The sequence below is a fragment of the Rhinoderma darwinii genome, chromosome 5, assembly GCF_050947455.1.
Source record: "Rhinoderma darwinii isolate aRhiDar2 chromosome 5, aRhiDar2.hap1, whole genome shotgun sequence".
Lineage (NCBI taxonomy): Eukaryota > Metazoa > Chordata > Amphibia > Anura > Rhinodermatidae > Rhinoderma > Rhinoderma darwinii.
The window spans coordinates 58486183-58506080 of NC_134691.1; the positions used below are offsets into that span (position 1 = coordinate 58486183).

The 19898-nt window shown below is 52.5% G+C and overlaps 16 non-coding genes and 3 pseudogenes across 16 annotated transcripts; all 19 read right to left on the minus strand.

The window, feature by feature from the left end:
* Positions 1–4800: 4800 nt before the first annotated feature.
* Positions 4801–4919, minus strand: LOC142653399 (5S ribosomal RNA). The gene has a single exon (XR_012848331.1). It is a non-coding gene; the product is annotated as a 5S ribosomal RNA (ribosomal RNA).
* Positions 4920–5451: 532 nt separating this feature from the next.
* Positions 5452–5571, minus strand: LOC142654902 (5S ribosomal RNA). The gene has a single exon (XR_012849234.1). It is a non-coding gene; the product is annotated as a 5S ribosomal RNA (ribosomal RNA).
* Positions 5572–6446: 875 nt separating this feature from the next.
* Positions 6447–6565, minus strand: LOC142654887 (5S ribosomal RNA). Its single transcript, XR_012849220.1, has one exon. It is a non-coding gene; the product is annotated as a 5S ribosomal RNA (ribosomal RNA).
* A 545-nt stretch (positions 6566–7110) lies between these two features.
* LOC142654900 (5S ribosomal RNA) lies at positions 7111–7230 on the minus strand. Its single transcript, XR_012849232.1, has one exon. It is a non-coding gene; the product is annotated as a 5S ribosomal RNA (ribosomal RNA).
* Positions 7231–8111: 881 nt separating this feature from the next.
* Positions 8112–8230, minus strand: LOC142654884 (5S ribosomal RNA). The gene has a single exon (XR_012849217.1). It is a non-coding gene; the product is annotated as a 5S ribosomal RNA (ribosomal RNA).
* A 532-nt stretch (positions 8231–8762) lies between these two features.
* Positions 8763–8882, minus strand: LOC142654903 (5S ribosomal RNA). Its single transcript, XR_012849235.1, has one exon. It is a non-coding gene; the product is annotated as a 5S ribosomal RNA (ribosomal RNA).
* Positions 8883–9763: 881 nt separating this feature from the next.
* LOC142654872 (5S ribosomal RNA) lies at positions 9764–9882 on the minus strand. Its single transcript, XR_012849206.1, has one exon. It is a non-coding gene; the product is annotated as a 5S ribosomal RNA (ribosomal RNA).
* A 532-nt stretch (positions 9883–10414) lies between these two features.
* Positions 10415–10534, minus strand: LOC142654904 (5S ribosomal RNA). Its single transcript, XR_012849236.1, has one exon. It is a non-coding gene; the product is annotated as a 5S ribosomal RNA (ribosomal RNA).
* An 875-nt stretch (positions 10535–11409) lies between these two features.
* Positions 11410–11528, minus strand: LOC142654425 (5S ribosomal RNA). The gene has a single exon (XR_012849040.1). It is a non-coding gene; the product is annotated as a 5S ribosomal RNA (ribosomal RNA).
* A 532-nt stretch (positions 11529–12060) lies between these two features.
* Positions 12061–12180, minus strand: LOC142654905 (5S ribosomal RNA). Its single transcript, XR_012849237.1, has one exon. It is a non-coding gene; the product is annotated as a 5S ribosomal RNA (ribosomal RNA).
* Positions 12181–13055: 875 nt separating this feature from the next.
* LOC142654134 (5S ribosomal RNA) lies at positions 13056–13174 on the minus strand. Its single transcript, XR_012848889.1, has one exon. It is a non-coding gene; the product is annotated as a 5S ribosomal RNA (ribosomal RNA).
* Positions 13175–13719: 545 nt separating this feature from the next.
* Positions 13720–13839, minus strand: LOC142654906 (5S ribosomal RNA). The gene has a single exon (XR_012849238.1). It is a non-coding gene; the product is annotated as a 5S ribosomal RNA (ribosomal RNA).
* An 881-nt stretch (positions 13840–14720) lies between these two features.
* On the minus strand, positions 14721–14839 carry LOC142654860 (5S ribosomal RNA). Its single transcript, XR_012849194.1, has one exon. It is a non-coding gene; the product is annotated as a 5S ribosomal RNA (ribosomal RNA).
* A 532-nt stretch (positions 14840–15371) lies between these two features.
* LOC142655101 (5S ribosomal RNA) lies at positions 15372–15481 on the minus strand (annotated as a pseudogene).
* Positions 15482–16356: 875 nt separating this feature from the next.
* LOC142654145 (5S ribosomal RNA) lies at positions 16357–16475 on the minus strand. The gene has a single exon (XR_012848897.1). It is a non-coding gene; the product is annotated as a 5S ribosomal RNA (ribosomal RNA).
* Positions 16476–17020: 545 nt separating this feature from the next.
* On the minus strand, positions 17021–17140 carry LOC142655073 (5S ribosomal RNA; annotated as a pseudogene).
* An 881-nt stretch (positions 17141–18021) lies between these two features.
* Positions 18022–18140, minus strand: LOC142654987 (5S ribosomal RNA). The gene has a single exon (XR_012849316.1). It is a non-coding gene; the product is annotated as a 5S ribosomal RNA (ribosomal RNA).
* Positions 18141–18673: 533 nt separating this feature from the next.
* Positions 18674–18783, minus strand: LOC142655100 (5S ribosomal RNA; annotated as a pseudogene).
* Positions 18784–19658: 875 nt separating this feature from the next.
* On the minus strand, positions 19659–19777 carry LOC142654123 (5S ribosomal RNA). The gene has a single exon (XR_012848884.1). It is a non-coding gene; the product is annotated as a 5S ribosomal RNA (ribosomal RNA).
* Between the last annotated feature and the right edge of the window lie 121 nt (positions 19778–19898).

The window sequence follows — 19898 nt, forward strand, 5'->3', positions numbered from 1 at the left end:
AAACCATTCCTGCTAAACTTGAGCTCCAAAAGCCAAATAGCGCTCTTTCCCTTCTCAGCCCTGCCGTGTCTCCAAACAACCGTTTATTACCACATGTGGGGTATTGTTTTACTCGGGAGAAATTGCTTTACAAATTTTACAGTGCTTTTTCTCCTTTAGTCCTTGTGGAAATGAGAAAAAAAATCGCTAAACCTACATTTTCTTTGAAGAAATGTTGATTTTAATTTTCACGGCCTACTTCCAATAATTTCTGTAAAAAACCTGTGCGGTCAAAATGCTCACTGTACCCCTAGATAATTTCCTTGAGGTGTGTAGTTTCCCAGATGGGGTCACTTTTGGGGGATTTTGACTGTTTTGGCACTGCAAGAGCCCTTCAAACCTGACATGGTGCCTAAAATTTATTCTAACAAAAAATAAGGCCCCAAAATCCACTAGGTGTTCCTTTGCTTCTGAGGCCGGAGCTTCAGTCCAGTAGCACGCTACGGCCACATGTGGGATATTTCCTAAAACTGCAGAAACTGGGCAACAAATATTGAGTTGCATTTCTCTGGTAAAACCTTCTGTGTTATAAAAAAAATTGTACTAAAAATTTATTTCTGCAAAAAAATATGACATTTGTAAATTTCACCTCTACTTTGCTTTAATTCCTGTGACATGTGTAAAGGGTTAAGACATTTTCTAAATGCTGTTTTGAATACTTTGAGGGGTGAAGTTTTTAAAATGGGGTGACTTTTTGGGGGTTTCTAATATATAAGGCCCTCAAAGCCACTTCACAACTGAACTGGCCCCTGTAAAAATGGCCTTTTGAAATTTTCTTGAAAATGTGAGAAATTGCTGCTAAAGTTCTAAGCCTTGTGATGTCATAGAAAAATAAAAGGATGTTCAAAAAACGATGTCAATCTAAAGTAGACATATGGGGGATGTTAATTAGCAACAATTTTGTGTGGTATAACTGCCTGTCTTAGGTTCACTGAAGTGACAACTGAGTAAAATATACCTTTTAATAGTAACTCGTTTTAAAAACAGGGGTAACACACCACTGTGAAATAAGCCCCACCGTGATAATTTAAAAACGTATTAAACAAAAAACACTGAGTCATTATGATAAATATATCTCAGTGTTTGTAACAATGTTTCACTGAAAACAGCATTTAACCTGGGCACAACAGTAGTACAATCCCCAAAGTGCACCAGTGTCCGTGAACAAAGCACCGGAACTCCTAGCGCTGGGTGTAAAACAATGCTACTGTCCCCTATGCAGACATTCAATATACAATGAACGACCCTACGCGTTTCAGATACTCATCCTCAGGGGTCCGTATCTTGGTCACTCTGGCCTCATCACCAGCGATAATAGTATTCAACAGCAGATATTCTGCTGTGCGTCACGGGAAGATGCTCGTATCGATGTCAACGGCATACTTCATTGCAGGCGCTGGGTTACTATAAGCACCAAACTCCACCCCTCGTTTTTGGCGGCGCTACATGAACTGACCAATCACAACACCCTCTCGATTCGTGACACCTGCCCATGTGACCCCCCGCCGTCAGCTGACAGCCAGGGGTCATCATCGGCCGCATCAAACCGAACGCGCAGGCGCAGTAGAAGCCAGGGACGTATCGCCCGGACTGCCAAGTAAGAGGAAGGTAAGAGCAAACCGATAATTTGTTTGTAAGTATGTCTTGCGGGACAGTTACCCACCGCAAGTGGACTACCTCAAATAAGCAACTCTCTAGTTTATAAACACATATTGGGTGGACAAGATAGCGGAATCCCTCCCATTTAAAATTTCTAACACAAGATCTCTAAATATGTTAACTGGCCAATATGGCCATATCAAACATAGTGAACTATGCAAAATACAACCACCCACCCAAAAGGCCACCCAAGGTGAATATTGGCCGCCTAAGGAGGAGGAATGGTATAACATATTAAATAAAACAAGTATAATTAGTCTGCTCGTTTAAACCCGCTGGTTGTATGCATGCCAGTCTATGGATCCATTGGGCTTCTTTGCGTAGAATTAAATTGTCCCAGTCACCTCCTCTTTTAGGGGGTCTAATGAGTTCAATTGCTTGAAACTTTAAACATGCTGCTTGGCCTTGGTGTTTGGCATGCACATGCTTAGATATTGGGGTGTCCCTAGCATGGATAATATCTCCGACATGCTCCCTTATCCGGCGCCGAAATTGTCGCGCCGTTTTACCCACATAATTAAGGGGGCATGGGCATGTAATGAGGTAAACCACCCCCGCTGTTTTGCAATTGACAAAATCCCGAATGTTGTATTTCTCCTGTGTTGCAACACTGGTAAAGCTATTCCCTTTGAGAATGAAGTCACAAGCTTTACAGCTACCACATCTAAAAGTGCCTGGTATTTGTCTATCCAGCCACGTACCCCTAGGTAAAATGGGGTCAAAGCAGCTATGCATGACTCTGTCCCTGATGTTTTTCCCTCTCCGATACGTGACAGAGGGCCACTGTGTGATCTGATCAACCAAATCTGTGTCAGAACTGAGAATACGCCAATACCTTTTCAGGATTTGCATGATATCATTTTGTTTAGAATCATAGGTGCCTATGAGTCTCGTAACTTGTTCTTGTTTACGTTTTTTAGGAACCAGAAGACATTGCCTATCTGCGTCCCTTGCTCCCTCATAGGCCTTTCTGATTACACCCTTGGGGAAGCCTCTATCCTTCAATCTTATCTTGAGTTCCTGAGCCTGGCACTCAAAATCACCCATATAACTGCCTGTCTTACAAGCAGATACATTTAAATTGAGAAAAATGCAAATTTTTGCAATTTTTCGCTAAATTTTGGTGTTTTTCACAATTAAATACTGAACATATCGAGCAAATTTTGCCAGTAACTTAAAGTCCAATGTGTCACGAGAAAACAATCTCAGAATCGCTTGGATAGGTGAAAGCATTCCGGAGTTATTACCACATAAAGTGACACATGTCAGATTTGAAAAATGAGGCTCGGTCAGGAAGGTCAAAAGTGGCTAAAGAGGGAAGGGGTTAAGGAGGACAGGGATTTTGCGAGCATTCAAAAGCGCAGGAGAGAAAGCTCAGGAAAAGAAGCAAGTGTGCTGTTGAAAAAGTCAATTGGAAAAAGGCATTGAGGACAGCGACCATTGCTTGTTGCAGTGAGGAAAAGCAAAAAGCCTACAGCACCTGGTATTCCCAGGCGGTCTCCCATCCAAGTACTAACCAGGCCTGATCGGGCGCATTCAGGGTGGTGTGGCCGTAGGTGGAGACAGCTTTCTCACTCACTGCTCTTCTACTTTCCAGTCTGGCTCTTGCCAGTGCTGAACACGGCCTTTTTCTTCTATCCTTTCGCTTGATTTTTTTACTCGATTAACTGTCAGCAGCACGGCACACCTGGCCAGCCCCATGGCACCCACATGCCAAAGTCTCCTGCCTGTCATTTTTCAAGGCCAAAGCAGGAAGTCAGCCCCTTTCCTCCTTCCTCACACTCGAGTCACCTAGTGGGCTGCATGCGCTGACCAACTGAAAGGGTCAGTTGCACAAACTTCTCTGCAGAGAGAGAAATTACTTCTGTTGGCCGACCGTCGGCTCAAGCCATCCCCTGGGCATCTGCTGAAAGCCTGGTCTCTTTTAACTCTATCATTTAAATGTGTCAGGCTACAGGCGCAGTGAGACCTCTTAGCTGGGGCACGCAGCTAGATAGTAGGCCGGTGCGGTCGCCTAGTGGTATGGCCGTTGGCAGCCACTCGGCCCAGAGCAGGAGATCCTGGACGGATGGAAATGACAAAAACAGGAAGGCACAGTGGACAAAAAATACAGTCTACAGCACCCGGTATTCCCAGGAGGTCTCCCGTCCAAGTTCTGTCCGAGCCCGACCCCGCTTTGCTTCCGAGATCGGGCGTATTCAGGGTGGTGTGGCCGGTAGACGCAGCTGACCTCTTCTCCACCACCCTCATTTGTTCAAAGCCCAGTCAGCCTGGCCCTGGCCAGCACGTGGCCAAATTGGTGCGTGCACCAAAGACTCGCCAGCAGGTAACGCTCACCTGCGGCACAGTGGCAGACGCCATTAGGAGCTCAGGGTGCGCACACATGAGCCCTCCATCCCTTTGACGAGCGTCGGTTGCCATTGCCAGCCGGGCATGGAAAAACGCAGCACGCCTAGAAACTTTCAGTCCATGGATACCGGCATAGCACCACTCCGGCCCAACAGGGGGCGGCTGTTTCCGAAGGACCAATGCGACGACCGCAAGGGCTGGCAGGGGGAATACAGCCGACAGGTGTTGTTGACTAATGAAACAGCTGCCACAGCAGTGCTGAGCAGCGGGTGTCTTTTAAAAAGCCTCAGTGCAGGCTTTTCGACAGGCTAACAATGGAATGAGGGTGTGAAAGAGAGAGCAAGCTCGGCCAGCAAGGTGGGATGGAGCCAGGTGTACGGGAAACAATTAGGGAAGGAGGTGAGCTGGTGGTGGTGAGTGATTGGAAGCGGCTTTCAGCGCGCTTCCCTTTCCTACGCTGCGTTGTCTGCAAACGTGTGCTGCATTCGTGACGCTGTCAGTCAGCCTGCAGGTTAACACTGAGTGCCCCCAGTCCTGCAAGGGGCGCTGTTACTATTGAAATTCAGCCTCGTATTAAAAGCAGTAATGCTGGTGGTGGCCACCATGCTGATAAGGAGGACAGGGATTTTGCGAGCATTCAAAAGCGCAAAAGAGAAAGCTCAGGAAAAGAAGCAAGTGTGCAGTTGAAAAAGTCAATGGGAAAAAGGCATTGAGGACAGCGACCATTGCTTGTTGCAGCGAGGAAAATCAAAAAGCCTACAGCACCTGGTATTCCCAGGCGGTCTCCCATCCAAGTACTAACCAGGCCTGACCCTGCTTAGCTTCCGAGATCAGACGAGATCGGGCGCATTCAGGGTGGTGTGGCCGTAGGCGGAGACATGCCTCTCATTTACTGCTCTTCTACTTGAACACTGGGCCTATTTCTTCTATCCTTTGGCTTGATTTTTCGCTCGATTAACTGTCAGCAGCGTGGCACACCTGGCCAGCCCCATGGCACCCACATGCCAAAGTCTCCTGCCTGTCATTTTTCAAGGCCAAAGCAGGAAGTCAGCCCCTTTCCTCCTTCCTCACACTCGAGTCACCTAGTGGGCTGCATGCGCTGACCAACTGAAAGGGTCAGTTGCACAAACTTCTCTGCAGAGAGAGAAATTACTTCTGTTGGCCGACCGTCGGCTCAAGCCATCCCCTGGGCATCTGCTGAAAGCCTGGTCTCTTTTAACTCTATCATTTACATGTGTCAGGCTACAGGGGCAGTGAGGCCTTTTAGCTGGGGCACGCAGCTAGATAGTAGGCCGGTGCGGTCGCCTAGTGGTATGGCCGTTGGCAGCCACTGGGCCCAGAGCCGGAGATCCTGGAAGGATGGAAATGACAAAAACAGGAAGAAACAGCCGAGGAAAAAAATACAGTCTACAGCACCCGGTATTCCCAGGAGGTCTCCCATCCAAGTACTGTCCGAGCCCGACCCCGCTTTGCTTCCGAGATCGGACGAGATCGGGCGTATTCAGGGTGGTGTGGCCGGTAGACGCAGCTGACCTCTTCTCCACCACCCTCATTTGTTCAAAGCCCAGTCAGCCTGGCCAGCACGTGGCCAAATTGGTGCGTGCACCAAAGACTCGCCAGCAGGTAACGCTCACCTGCGGCACAGTGGCAGACGCCATTAGGAGCTCAGGGTGCGCACACATGAGCCCTCCATCCCTTTGACGAGCGTCGGTTGCCATTGCCAGCCGGGCATGGAAAAACGCAGCACGCCTAGAAACTTTCAGTCCATGGATACCGGCATAGCACCACTCCGGCCCAACAGGGGGCGGCTGTTTCCGAAGGACCAATGCGACGACCGCAAGGGCTGGCAGGGGGAATACAGCCGACAGGTGTTGTTGACTAATGAAACAGCTGCCACAGCAGTGCTGAGCAGCGGGTGTCTTTTAAAAAGCCTCAGTGCAGGCTTTTCGACAGGCTAACAATGGAATGAGGGTGTGAAAGAGAGAGCAAGCTCGGCCAGCAAGGTGGGATGGAGCCAGGTGTACGGGAAACAATTAGGGAAGGAGGTGAGCTGGTGGTGGTGAGTGATTGGAAGCGGCTTTCAGCGCGCTTCCCTTTCCTACGCTGCGTTGTCTGCAAACGTGTGCTGCATTCGTGACGCTGTCAGTCAGCCTGCAGGTTAACACTGAGTGCCCCCAGTCCTGCAAGGGGCGCTGTTACTATTGAAATTCAGCCTCGTATTAAAAGCAGTAATGCTGGTGGTGGCCACCATGCTGATAAGGAGGACAGGGATTTTGCGAGCATTCAAAAGCGCAAAAGAGAAAGCTCAGGAAAAGAAGCAAGTGTGCAGTTGAAAAAGTCAATGGGAAAAAGGCATTGAGGACAGCGACCATTGCTTGTTGCAGCGAGGAAAATCAAAAAGCCTACAGCACCTGGTATTCCCAGGCGGTCTCCCATCCAAGTACTAACCAGGCCTAACCCTGCTTAGCTTCCGAGATCAGACGAGATTGGGCGCATTCAGGATGGTGTGGCCGTAGGCGGAGACAGGCCTCTCATTTACTGCTCTTCTACTTGAACACTGGGCCTATTTCTTCTATCCTTTGGCTTGATTTTTCGCTCGATTAACTGTCAGCAGCGTGGCACACCTAGGCGGCACACCTGGCCAGCCCCATGGCACCCACATGCCAAAGTCTCCTGCCTGTCATTTTTCAAGGCCAAAGCAGGAAGTCAGCCCCTTTCCTCCTTCCTCACACTCGAGTCACCTAGTGGGCTGCATGCGCTGACCAACTGAAAGGGTCAGTTGCACAAACTTCTCTGCAGAGAGAGAAATTACTTCTGTTGGCCGACCGTCGGCTCAAGCCATCCCCTGGGCATCTGCTGAAAGCCTGGTCTCTTTTAACTCTATCATTTACATGTGTCAGGCTACAGGGGCAGTGAGGCCTTTTAGCTGGGGCACGCAGCTAGATAGTAGGCCGGTGCGGTCGCCTAGTGGTATGGCCGTTGGCAGCCACTGGGCCCAGAGCCGGAGATCCTGGAAGGATGGAAATGACAAAAACAGGAAGAAACAGCCGAGAAAAAAAATACAGTCTACAGCACCCGGTATTCCCAGGAGGTCTCCCATCCAAGTACTGTCCAAGCCCGACCCCGCTTTGCTTCCGAGATCGGACGAGATCGGGCGTATTCAGGGTGGTGTGGCCGGTAGACGCAGCTGACCTCTTCTCCACCACCCTCATTTGTTCAAAGCCCAGTCAGCCTGGCCCTGGCCGGCACGTGGCCAAATTGGTGCGTGCACCAAAGACTCGCCAGCAGGTAACGCTCACCTGCGGCACAGTGGCAGACGCCATTAGGAGCTCAGGGTGCGCACACATGAGCCCTCCATCCCTTTGACGAGCGTCGGTTGCCATTGCCAGCCGGGCATGGAAAAACGCAGCACGCCTAGAAACTTTCAGTCCATGGATACCGGCATAGCACCACTCCGGCCCAACAGGGGGCGGCTGTTTCCGAAGGACCAATGCGACGACCGCAAGGGCTGGCAGGGGGAATACAGCCGACAGGTGTTGTTGACTAATGAAACAGCTGCCACAGCAGTGCTGAGCAGCGGGTGTCTTTTAAAAAGCCTCAGTGCAGGCTTTTCGACAGGCTAACAATGGAATGAGGGTGTGAAAGAGAGAGCAAGCTCGGCCAGCAAGGTGGGATGGAGCCAGGTGTACGGGAAACAATTAGGGAAGGAGGTGAGCTGGTGGTGGTGAGTGATTGGAAGCGGCTTTCAGCGCGCTTCCCTTTCCTACGCTGCGTTGTCTGCAAACGTGTGCTGAATTCGTGACGCTGTCAGTCAGCCTGCAGGTTAACACTGAGTGCCCCCAGTCCTGCAAGGGGCGCTGTTACTATTGAAATTCAGCCTCGTATTAAAAGCAGTAATGCTGGTGGTGGCCACCATGCTGATAAGGAGGACAGGGATTTTGCGAGCATTCAAAAGCGCAAAAGAGAAAGCTCAGGAAAAGAAGCAAGTGTGCAGTTGAAAAAGTCAATGGGAAAAAGGCATTGAGGACAGCGACCATTGCTTGTTGCAGCGAGGAAAATCAAAAAGCCTACAGCACCTGGTATTCCCAGGCGGTCTCCCATCCAAGTACTAACCAGGCCTGACCCTGCTTAGCTTCCGCGATCAGACGAGATCGGGCGCATTCAGGGTGGTGTGGCCGTAGGCGGAGACAGGCCTCTCATTTACTCCTCTTCTACTTGAACACTGGGCCTATTTCTTCTATCCTTTGGCTTGATTTTTCGCTCGATTAACTGTCAGCAGCGTGGCACACCTGGCCAGCCCCATGGCACCCACATGCCAAAGTCTCCTGCCTGTCATTTTTCAAGGCCAAAGCAGGAAGTCAGCCCCTTTCCTCCTTCCTCACACTCGAGTCACCTAGTGGGCTGCATGCGCTGACCAACTGAAAGGGTCAGTTGCACAAACTTCTCTGCAGAGAGAGAAATTACTTCTGTTGGCCGACCGTCGGCTCAAGCCATCCCCTGGGCATCTGCTGAAAGCCTGGTCTCTTTTAACTCTATCATTTACATGTGTCAGGCTACAGGGGCAGTGAGGCCTTTTAGCTGGGGCACGCAGCTAGATAGTAGGCCGGTGTGGTCGCCTAGTGGTATGGCCGTTGGCAGCCACTGGGCCCAGAGCCGGAGATCCTGGAAGGATGGAAATGACAAAAACAGGAAGAAACAGCCGAGAAAAAAAATACAGTCTACAGCACCCGGTATTCCCAGGAGGTCTCCCATCCAAGTACTGTCCGAGCCCGACCCCGCTTTGCTTCCGAGATCGGACGAGATCGGGCGTATTCAGGGTGGTGTGGCCGGTAGACGCAGCTGACTTCTTCTCCGCCACCCTCATTTGTTCAAAGCCCAGTCAGCCTGGCCCTGGCCGGCACGTGGCCAAATTGGTGCGTGCACCAAAGACTCGCCAGCAGGTAACGCTCACCTGCGGCACAGTGGCAGACGCCATTAGGAGCTCAGGGTGCGCACACATGAGCCCTCCATCCCTTTGACGAGCGTCGGTTGCCATTGCCAGCCGGGCATGGAAAAACGCAGCACGCCTAGAAACTTTCAGTCCATGGATACCGGCATAGCACCACTCCGGCCCAACAGGGGGCGGCTGTTTCCGAAGGACCAATGCGACGACCGCAAGGGCTGGCAGGGGGAATACAGCCGACAGGTGTTGTTGACAAATGAAACAGCTGCCACAGCAGTGCTGAGCAGCGGGTGTCTTTTAAAAAGCCTCAGTGCAGGCTTTTCGACAGGCTAACAATGGAATGAGGGTGTGAAAGAGAGAGCAAGCTCGGCCAGCAAGGTGGGATGGAGCCAGGTGTACGGGAAACAATTAGGGAAGGAGGTGAGCTGGTGGTGGTGAGTGATTGGAAGCGGCTTTCAGCGCGCTTCCCTTTCCTACGCTGCGTTGTCTGCAAACGTGTGCTGCATTCGTGACGCTGTCAGTCAGCCTGCAGGTTAACACTGAGTGCCCCCAGTCCTGCAAGGGGCGCTGTTACTATTGAAATTCAGCCTCGTATTAAAAGCAGTAATGCTGATGGTGGCCACCATGCTGATAAGGAGGACAGGGATTTTGCGAGCATTCAAAAGCGCAAAAGAGAAAGCTCAGGAAAAGAAGCAAGTGTGCAGTTGAAAAAGTCAATGGGAAAAAGGCATTGAGGACAGCGACCATTGCTTGTTGCAGCGAGGAAAATCAAAAAGCCTACAGCACCTGGTATTCCCAGGCGGTCTCCCATCCAAGTACTAACCAGGCCTAACCCTGCTTAGCTTCCGAGATCAGACGAGATCGGGCGCATTCAGGGTGGTGTGGCCGTAGGCGGAGACATGCTTCTCATTTACTGCTCTTCTACTTGAACACTGGGCCTATTTCTTCTATCCTTTGGCTTGATTTTTCGCTCGATTAACTGTCAGCAGCGTGGCACACCTGGCCAGCCCCATGGCACCCACATGCCAAAGTCTCCTGCCTGTCATTTTTCAAGGCCAAAGCAGGAAGTCAGCCCCTTTCCTCCTTCCTCACACTCGAGTCACCTAGTGGGCTGCATGCGCTGACCAACTGAAAGGGTCAGTTGCACAAACTTCTCTGCAGAGAGAGAAATTACTTCTGTTGGCCGACCGTCGGCTCAAGCCATCCCCTGGGCATCTGCTGAAAGCCTGGTCTCTTTTAACTCTATCATTTACATGTGTCAGGCTACAGGGGCAGTGAGGCCTTTTAGCTGGGGCACGCAGCTAGATAGTAGGCCGGTGCGGTCGCCTAGTGGTATGGCCGTTGGCAGCCACTGGGCCCAGAGCCGGAGATCCTGGAAGGATGGAAATGACAAAAACAGGAAGAAACAGCCGAGAAAAAAAATACAGTCTACAGCACCCGGTATTCCCAGGAGGTCTCCCATCCAAGTACTGTCCGAGCCCGACCCCGCTTTGCTTCCGAGATCGGACGAGATCGGGCGTATTCAGGGTGGTGTGGCCGGTAGACGCAGCTGACCTCTTCTCCACCACCCTCATTTGTTCAAAGCCCAGTCAGCCTGGCCAGCACGTGGCCAAATTGGTGCGTGCACCAAAGACTCGCCAGCAGGTAACGCTCACCTGCGGCACAGTGGCAGACGCCATTAGGAGCTCAGGGTGCGCACACATGAGCCCTCCATCCCTTTGACGAGCGTCGGTTGCCATTGCCAGCCGGGCATGGAAAAACGCAGCACGCCTTGAAACTTTCAGTCCATGGATACCGGCATAGCACCACTCCGGCCCAACAGGGGGCGGCTGTTTCCGAAGGACCAATGCGACGACCGCAAGGGCTGGCAGGGGGAATACAGCCGACAGGTGTTGTTGACTAATGAAACAGCTGCCACAGCAGTGCTGAGCAGCGGGTGTCTTTTAAAAAGCCTCAGTGCAGGCTTTTCGACAGGCTAACAATGGAATGAGGGTGTGAAAGAGAGAGCAAGCTCGGCCAGCAAGGTGGGATGGAGCCAGGTGTACGGGAAACAATTAGGGAAGGAGGTGAGCTGGTGGTGGTGAGTGATTGGAAGCGGCTTTCAGCGCGCTTCCCTTTCCTACGCTGCGTTGTCTGCAAACGTGTGCTGCATTCGTGACGCTGTCAGTCAGCCTGCAGGTTAACACTGAGTGCCCCCAGTCCTGCAAGGGGCGCTGTTACTATTGAAATTCAGCCTCGTATTAAAAGCAGTAATGCTGGTGGTGGCCACCATGCTGATAAGGAGGACAGGGATTTTGCGAGCATTCAAAAGCGCAAAAGAGAAAGCTCAGGAAAAGAAGCAAGTGTGCAGTTGAAAAAGTCAATGGGAAAAAGGCATTGAGGACAGCGACCATTGCTTGTTGCAGCGAGGAAAATCAAAAAGCCTACAGCACCTGGTATTCCCAGGCGGTCTCCCATCCAAGTACTAACCAGGCCTAACCCTGCTTAGCTTCCGAGATCAGACGAGATCGGGCGCATTCATGGTGGTGTGGCCGTAGGCGGAGACATGCTTCTCATTTACTGCTCTTCTACTTGAACACTGGGCCTATTTCTTCTATCCTTTGGCTTGATTTTTCGCTCGATTAACTGTCAGCAGCGTGGCACACCTGGCCAGCCCCATGGCACCCACATGCCAAAGTCTCCTGCCTGTCATTTTTCAAGGCCAAAGCAGGAAGTCAGCCCCTTTCCTCCTTCCTCACACTCGAGTCACCTAGTGGGCTGCATGCGCTGACCAACTGAAAGGGTCAGTTGCACAAACTTCTCTGCAGAGAGAGAAATTACTTCTGTTGGCCGACCGTCGGCTCAAGCCATCCCCTGGGCATCTGCTGAAAGCCTGGTCTCTTTTAACTCTATCATTTACATGTGTCAGGCTACAGGGGCAGTGAGGCCTTTTAGCTGGGGCACGCAGCTAGATAGTAGGCCGGTGCGGTCGCCTAGTGGTATGGCCGTTGGCAGCCACTGGGCCCAGAGCCGGAGATCCTGGAAGGATGGAAATGACAAAAACAGGAAGAAACAGCCGAGAAAAAAAATACAGTCTACAGCACCCGGTATTCCCAGGAGGTCTCCCATCCAAGTACTGTCCGAGCCCGACCCCGCTTTGCTTCCGAGATCGGACGAGATCGGGCGTATTCAGGGTGGTGTGGCCGGTAGACGCAGGTGACCTCTTCTCCACCACCCTCATTTGTTCAAAGCCCAGTCAGCCTGGCCAGCACGTGGCCAAATTGGTGCGTGCACCAAAGACTCGCCAGCAGGTAACGCTCACCTGCGGCACAGTGGCAGACGCCATTAGGAGCTCAGGGTGCGCACACATGAGCCCTCCATCCCTTTGACGAGCGTCGGTTGCCATTGCCAGCCGGGCATGGAAAAACGCAGCACGCCTTGAAACTTTCAGTCCATGGATACCGGCATAGCACCACTCCGGCCCAACAGGGGGCGGCTGTTTCCGAAGGACCAATGCGACGACCGCAAGGGCTGGCAGGGGGAATACAGCCGACAGGTGTTGTTGACTAATGAAACAGCTGCCACAGCAGTGCTGAGCAGCGGGTGTCTTTTAAAAAGCCTCAGTGCAGGCTTTTCGACAGGCTAACAATGGAATGAGGGTGTGAAAGAGAGAGCAAGCTCGGCCAGCAAGGTGGGATGGAGCCAGGTGTACGGGAAACAATTAGGGAAGGAGGTGAGCTGGTGGTGGTGAGTGATTGGAAGCGGCTTTCAGCGCGCTTCCCTTTCCTACGCTGCGTTGTCTGCAAACGTGTGCTGCATTCGTGACGCTGTCAGTCAGCCTGCAGGTTAACACTGAGTGCCCCCAGTCCTGCAAGGGGCGCTGTTACTATTGAAATTCAGCCTCGTATTAAAAGCAGTAATGCTGGTGGTGGCCACCATGCTGATAAGGAGGACAGGGATTTTGCGAGCATTCAAAAGCGCAAAAGAGAAAGCTCAGGAAAAGAAGCAAGTGTGCAGTTGAAAAAGTCAATGGGAAAAAGGCATTGAGGACAGCGACCATTGCTTGTTGCAGCGAGGAAAATCAAAAAGCCTACAGCACCTGGTATTCCCAGGCGGTCTCCCATCCAAGTACTAACCAGGCCTAACCCTGCTTAGCTTCCGAGATCAGACGAGATCGGGCGCATTCAGGATGGTGTGGCCGTAGGCGGAGACAGGCCTCTCATTTACTGCTCTTCTACTTGAACACTGGGCCTATTTCTTCTATCCTTTGGCTTGATTTTTCGCTCGATTAACTGTCAGCAGCGTGGCACACCTAGGCGGCACACCTGGCCAGCCCCATGGCACCCACATGCCAAAGTCTCCTGCCTGTCATTTTTCAAGGCCAAAGCAGGAAGTCAGCCCCTTTCCTCCTTCCTCACACTCGAGTCACCTAGTGGGCTGCATGCGCTGACCAACTGAAAGGGTCAGTTGCACAAACTTCTCTGCAGAGAGAGAAATTACTTCTGTTGGCCGACCGTCGGCTCAAGCCATCCCCTGGGCATCTGCTGAAAGCCTGGTCTCTTTTAACTCTATCATTTACATGTGTCAGGCTACAGGGGCAGTGAGGCCTTTTAGCTGGGGCACGCAGCTAGATAGTAGGCCGGTGCGGTCGCCTAGTGGTATGGCCGTTGGCAGCCACTGGGCCCAGAGCCGGAGATCCTGGAAGGATGGAAATGACAAAAACAGGAAGAAACAGCCGAGAAAAAAAAAACAGTCTACAGCACCCGGTATTCCCAGGAGGTCTCCCATCCAAGTACTGTCCGAGCCCGACCCCGCTTTGCTTCCGAGATCGGACGAGATCGGGCGTATTCAGGGTGGTGTGGCCGGTAGACGCAGCTGACTTCTTCTCCGCCACCCTCATTTGTTCAAAGCCCAGTCAGCCTGGCCCTGGCCGGCACGTGGCCAAATTGGTGCGTGCACCAAAGACTCGCCAGCAGGTAACGCTCACCTGCGGCACAGTGGCAGACGCCATTAGGAGCTCAGGGTGCGCACACATGAGCCCTCCATCCCTTTGACGAGCGTCGGTTGCCATTGCCAGCCGGGCATGGAAAAACGCAGCACGCCTATAAACTTTCAGTCCATGGATACCGGCATAGCACCACTCCGGCCCAACAGGGGGCGGCTGTTTCCGAAGGACCAATGCGACGACCGCAAGGGCTGGCAGGGGGAATACAGCCGACAGGTGTTGTTGACTAATGAAACAGCTGCCACAGCAGTGCTGAGCAGCGGGTGTCTTTTAAAAAGCCTCAGTGCAGGCTTTTCGACAGGCTAACAATGGAATGAGGGTGTGAAAGAGAGAGCAAGCTCGGCCAGCAAGGTGGGATGGAGCCAGGTGTACGGGAAACAATTAGGGAAGGAGGTGAGCTGGTGGTGGTGAGTGATTGGAAGCGGCTTTCAGCGCGCTTCCCTTTCCTACGCTGCGTTGTCTGCAAACGTGTGCTGCATTCGTGACGCTGTCAGTCAGCCTGCAGGTTAACACTGAGTGCCCCCAGTCCTGCAAGGGGCGCTGTTACTATTGAAATTCAGCCTCGTATTAAAAGCAGTAATGCTGATGGTGGCCACCATGCTGATAAGGAGGACAGGGATTTTGCGAGCATTCAAAAGCGCAAAAGAGAAAGCTCAGGAAAAGAAGCAAGTGTGCAGTTGAAAAAGTCAATGGGAAAAAGGCATTGAGGACAGCGACCATTGCTTGTTGCAGCGAGGAAAATCAAAAAGCCTACAGCACCTGGTATTCCCAGGCGGTCTCCCATCCAAGTACTAACCAGGCCTAACCCTGCTTAGCTTCCGAGATCAGACGAGATTGGGCGCATTCAGGGTGGTGTGGCCGTAGGCGGAGACATGCTTCTCATTTACTGCTCTTCTACTTGAACACTGGGCCTATTTCTTCTATCCTTTGGCTTGATTTTTCGCTCGATTAACTGTCAGCAGCGTGGCACACCTGGCCAGCCCCATGGCACACACATGCCAAAGTCTCCTGCCTGTCATTTTTCAAGGCCAAAGCAGGAAGTCAGCCCCTTTCCTCCTTCCTCACACTCGAGTCACCTAGTGGGCTGCATGCGCTGACCAACTGAAAGGGTCAGTTGCACAAACTTCTCTGCAGAGAGAGAAATTACTTCTGTTGGCCGACCGTCGGCTCAAGCCATCCCCTGGGCATCTGCTGAAAGCCTGGTCTCTTTTAACTCTATCATTTACATGTGTCAGGCTACAGGGGCAGTGAGGCCTTTTAGCTGGGGCACGCAGCTAGATAGTAGGCCGGTGCGGTCGCCTAGTGGTATGGCCGTTGGCAGCCACTGGGCCCAGAGCCGGAGATCCTGGAAGGATGGAAATGACAAAAACAGGAAGAAACAGCCGAGAAAAAAAATACAGTCTACAGCACCCGGTATTCCCAGGAGGTCTCCCATCCAAGTACTGTCCGAGCCCGACCCCGCTTTGCTTCCGAGATCGGACGTATTCAGGGTGGTGTGGCCGGTAGACGCAGCTGACCTCTTCTCCACCACCCTCATTAGTTCAAAGCCCAGTCAGCCTGGCCAGCACATGGCCAAATTGGTGCGTGCACCAAAGACTCGCCAGCAGGTAACGCTCACCTGCGGCACAGTGGCAGACGCCATTAGGAGCTCAGGGTGCGCACACATGAGCCCTCCATCCCTTTGACGAGCGTCGGTTGCCATTGCCAGCCGGGCATGGAAAAACGCAGCACGCCTAGAAACTTTCAGTCCATGGATACCGGCATAGCACCACTCCGGCCCAACAGGGGGCGGCTGTTTCCGAAGGACCAATGCGACGACCGCAAGGGCTGGCAGGGGGAATACAGCCGACAGGTGTTGTTGACTAATGAAACAGCTGCCACAGCAGTGCTGAGCAGCGGGTGTCTTTTAAAAAGCCTCAGTGCAGGCTTTTCGACAGGCTAACAATGGAATGAGGGTGTGAAAGAGAGAGCAAGCTCGGCCAGCAAGGTGGGATGGAGCCAGGTGTACGGGAAACAATTAGGGAAGGAGGTGAGCTGGTGGTGGTGAGTGATTGGAAGCGGCTTTCAGCGCGCTTCCCTTTCCTACGCTGCGTTGTCTGCAAACGTGTGCTGCATTCGTGACGCTGTCAGTCAGCCTGCAGGTTAACACTGAGTGCCCCCAGTCCTGCAAGGGGCGCTGTTACTATTGAAATTCAGCCTCGTATTAAAAGCAGTAATGCTGGTGGTGGCCACCATGCTGATAAGGAGGACAGGGATTTTGCGAGCATTCAAAAGCGCAAAAGAGAAAGCTCAGGAAAAGAAGCAAGTGTGCAGTTGAAAAAGTCAATGGGAAAAAGGCATTGAGGACAGCGACCATTGCTTGTTGCAGCGAGGAAAATCAAAAAGCCTACAGCACCTGGTATTCCCAGGCGGTCTCCCATCCAAGTACTAACCAGGCCTAACCCTGCTTAGCTTCCGAGATCAGACGAGATCGGGCGCATTCAGGATGGTGTGGCCGTAGGCGGAGACAGGCCTCTCATTTACTGCTCTTCTACTTGAACACTGGGCCTATTTCTTCTATCCTTTGGCTTGATTTTTCGCTCGATTAACTGTCAGCAGCGTGGCACACCTAGGCGGCACACCTGGCCAGCCCCATGGCACCCACATGCCAAAGTCTCCTGCCTGTCATTTTTCAAGGCCAAAGCAGGAAGTCAGCCCCTTTCCTCCTTCCTCACACTCGAGTCACCTAGTGGGCTGCATGCGCTGACCAACTGAAAGGGTCAGTTGCACAAACTTCTCTGCAGAGAGAGAAATTACTTCTGTTGGCCGACCGTCGGCTCAAGCCATCCCCTGGGCATCTGCTGAAAGCCTGGTCTCTTTTAACTCTATCATTTACATGTGTCAGGCTACAGGGGCAGTGAGGCCTTTTAGCTGGGGCACGCAGCTAGATAGTAGGCCGGTGCGGTCGCCTAGTGGTATGGCCGTTGGCAGCCACTGGGCCCAGAGCCGGAGATCCTGGAAGGATGGAAATGACAAAAACAGGAAGAAACAGCCGAGAAAAAAAATACAGTCTACAGCACCCGGTATTCCCAGGAGGTCTCCCATCCAAGTACTGTCCGAGCCCGACCCCGCTTTGCTTCCGAGATCGGACAAGATCGGGCGTATTCAGGGTGGTGTGGCCGGTAGACGCAGCTGACTTCTTCTCCGCCACCCTCATTTGTTCAAAGCCCAGTCAGCCTGGCCCTGGCCGGCACGTGGCCAAATTGGTGCGTGCACCAAAAACTCGCCAGCAGGTAACGCTCACCTGCGGCACAGTGGCAGACGCCATTAGGAGCTCAGGGTGCGCACACATGAGCCCTCCATCCCTTTGACGAGCGTCGGTTGCCATTGCCAGCCGGGCATGGAAAAACGCAGCACGCCTAGAAACTTTCAGTCCATGGATACCGGCATAGCACCACTCCGGCCCAACAGGGGGCGGCTGTTTCCGAAGGACCAATGCGACGACCGCAAGGGCTGGCAGGGGGAATACAGCCGACAGGTGTTGTTGACTAATGAAACAGCTGCCACAGCAGTGCTGAGCAGCGGGTGTCTTTTAAAATGCCTCAGTGCAGGCTTTTCGACAGGCTAACAATGGAATGAGGGTGTGAAAGAGAGAGCAAGCTCGGCCAGCAAGGTGGGATGGAGCCAGGTGTACGGGAAACAATTAGGGAAGGAGGTGAGCTGGTGGTGGTGAGTGATTGGAAGCGGCTTTCAGCGCGCTTCCCTTTCCTACGCTGCGTTGTCTGCAAACGTGTGCTGCATTCGTGACGCTGTCAGTCAGCCTGCAGGTTAACACTGAGTGCCCCCAGTCCTGCAAGGGGCGCTGTTACTATTGAAATTCAGCCTCGTATTAAAAGCAGTAATGCTGATGGTGGCCACCATGCTGATAAGGAGGACAGGGATTTTGCGAGCATTCAAAAGCGCAAAAGAGAAAGCTCAGGAAAAGAAGCAAGTGTGCAGTTGAAAAAGTCAATGGGAAAAAGGCATTGAGGACAGCGACCATTGCTTGTTGCAGCGAGGAAAATCAAAAAGCCTACAGCACCTGGTATTCCCAGGCGGTCTCCCATCCAAGTACTAACCAGGCCTAACCCTGCTTAGCTTCCGAGATCAGACGAGATCGGGCGCATTCAGGGTGGTGTGGCCGTAGGCGGAGACATGCTTCTCATTTACTGCTCTTCTACTTGAACACTGGGCCTATTTCTTCTATCCTTTGGCTTGATTTTTCGCTCGATTAACTGTCAGCAGCGTGGCACACCTGGCCAGCCCCATGGCACACACATGCCAAAGTCTCCTGCCTGTCATTTTTCAAGGCCAAAGCAGGAAGTCAGCCCCTTTCCTCCTTCCTCACACTCGAGTCACCTAGTGGGCTGCATGCGCTGACCAACTGAAAGGGTCAGTTGCACAAACTTCTCTGCAGAGAGAGAAATTACTTCTGTTGGCCGACCGTCGGCTCAAGCCATCCCCTGGGCATCTGCTGAAAGCCTGGTCTCTTTTAACTCTATCATTTACATGTGTCAGGCTACAGGGGCAGTGAGGCCTTTTAGCTGGGGCACGCAGCTAGATAGTAGGCCGGTGCGGTCGCCTAGTGGTATGGCCGTTGGCAGCCACTGGGCCCAGAGCCGGAGATCCTGGAAGGATGGAAATGACAAAAACAGGAAGAAACAGCCGAGAAAAAAAAATACAGTCTACAGCACCCGGTATTCCCAGGAGGTCTCCCATCCAAGTACTGTCCGAGCCCGACCCCGCTTTGCTTCCGAGATCGGGCGTATTCAGGGTGGTGTGGCCGGTAGACGCAGCTGACCTCTTCTCCACCACCCTCATTTGTTCAAAGCCCAGTCAGCCTGGCCAGCACGTGGCCAAATTGGTGCGTGCACCAAAGACTCGCCAGCAGGTAACGCTCACCTGCGGCACAGTGGCAGACGCCATTAGGAGCTCAGGGTGCGCACACATGAGCCCTCCATCCCTTTGACGAGCGTCGGTTGCCATTGCCAGCCGGGCATGGAAAAACGCAGCACGCCTAGAAACTTTCAGTCCATGGATACCGGCATAGCACCACTCCGGCCCAACAGGGGGCGGCTGTTTCCGAAGGACCAATGCGACGACCGCAAGGGCTGGCAGGGGGAATACAGCCGACAGGTGTTGTTGACTAATGAAACAGCTGCCACAGCAGTGCTGAGCAGCGGGTGTCTTTTAAAAAGCCTCAGTGCAGGCTTTTCGACAGGCTAACAATGGAATGAGGGTGTGAAAGAGAGAGCAAGCTCGGCCAGCAAGGTGGGATGGAGCCAGGTGTACGGGAAACAATTAGGGAAGGAGGTGAGCTGGTGGTGGTGAGTGATTGGAAGCGGCTTTCAGCGCGCTTCCCTTTCCTACGCTGCGTTGTCTGCAAACGTGTGCTGCATTCGTGACGCTGTCAGTCAGCCTGCAGGTTAACACTGAGTGCCCCCAGTCCTGCAAGGGGCGCTGTTACTATTGAAATTCAGCCTCGTATTAAAAGCAGTAATGCTGATGGTGGCCACCATGCTGATAAGGAGGACAGGGATTTTGCGAGCATTCAAAAGCGCAAAAGAGAAAGCTCAGGAAAAGAAGCAAGTGTGCAGTTGAAAAAGTCAATGGGAAAAAGGCATTGAGGACAGCGACCATTGCTTGTTGCAGCGAGGAAAATCAAAAAGCCTACAGCACCTGGTATTCCCAGGCGGTCTCCCATCCAAGTACTAACCAGGCCTAACCCTGCTTATCTTCCGAGATCAGACGAGATCGGGCGCATTCAGGGTGGTGTGGCCGTAGGCGGAGACACGCCTCTCATTTACTGCTCTTCTACTTGAACACTGGGCCTATTTCTTCTATCCTTTGGCTTGATTTTTCGCTCGATTAACTGTCAGCAGCGTGGCACACCTAGGCGGCACACCT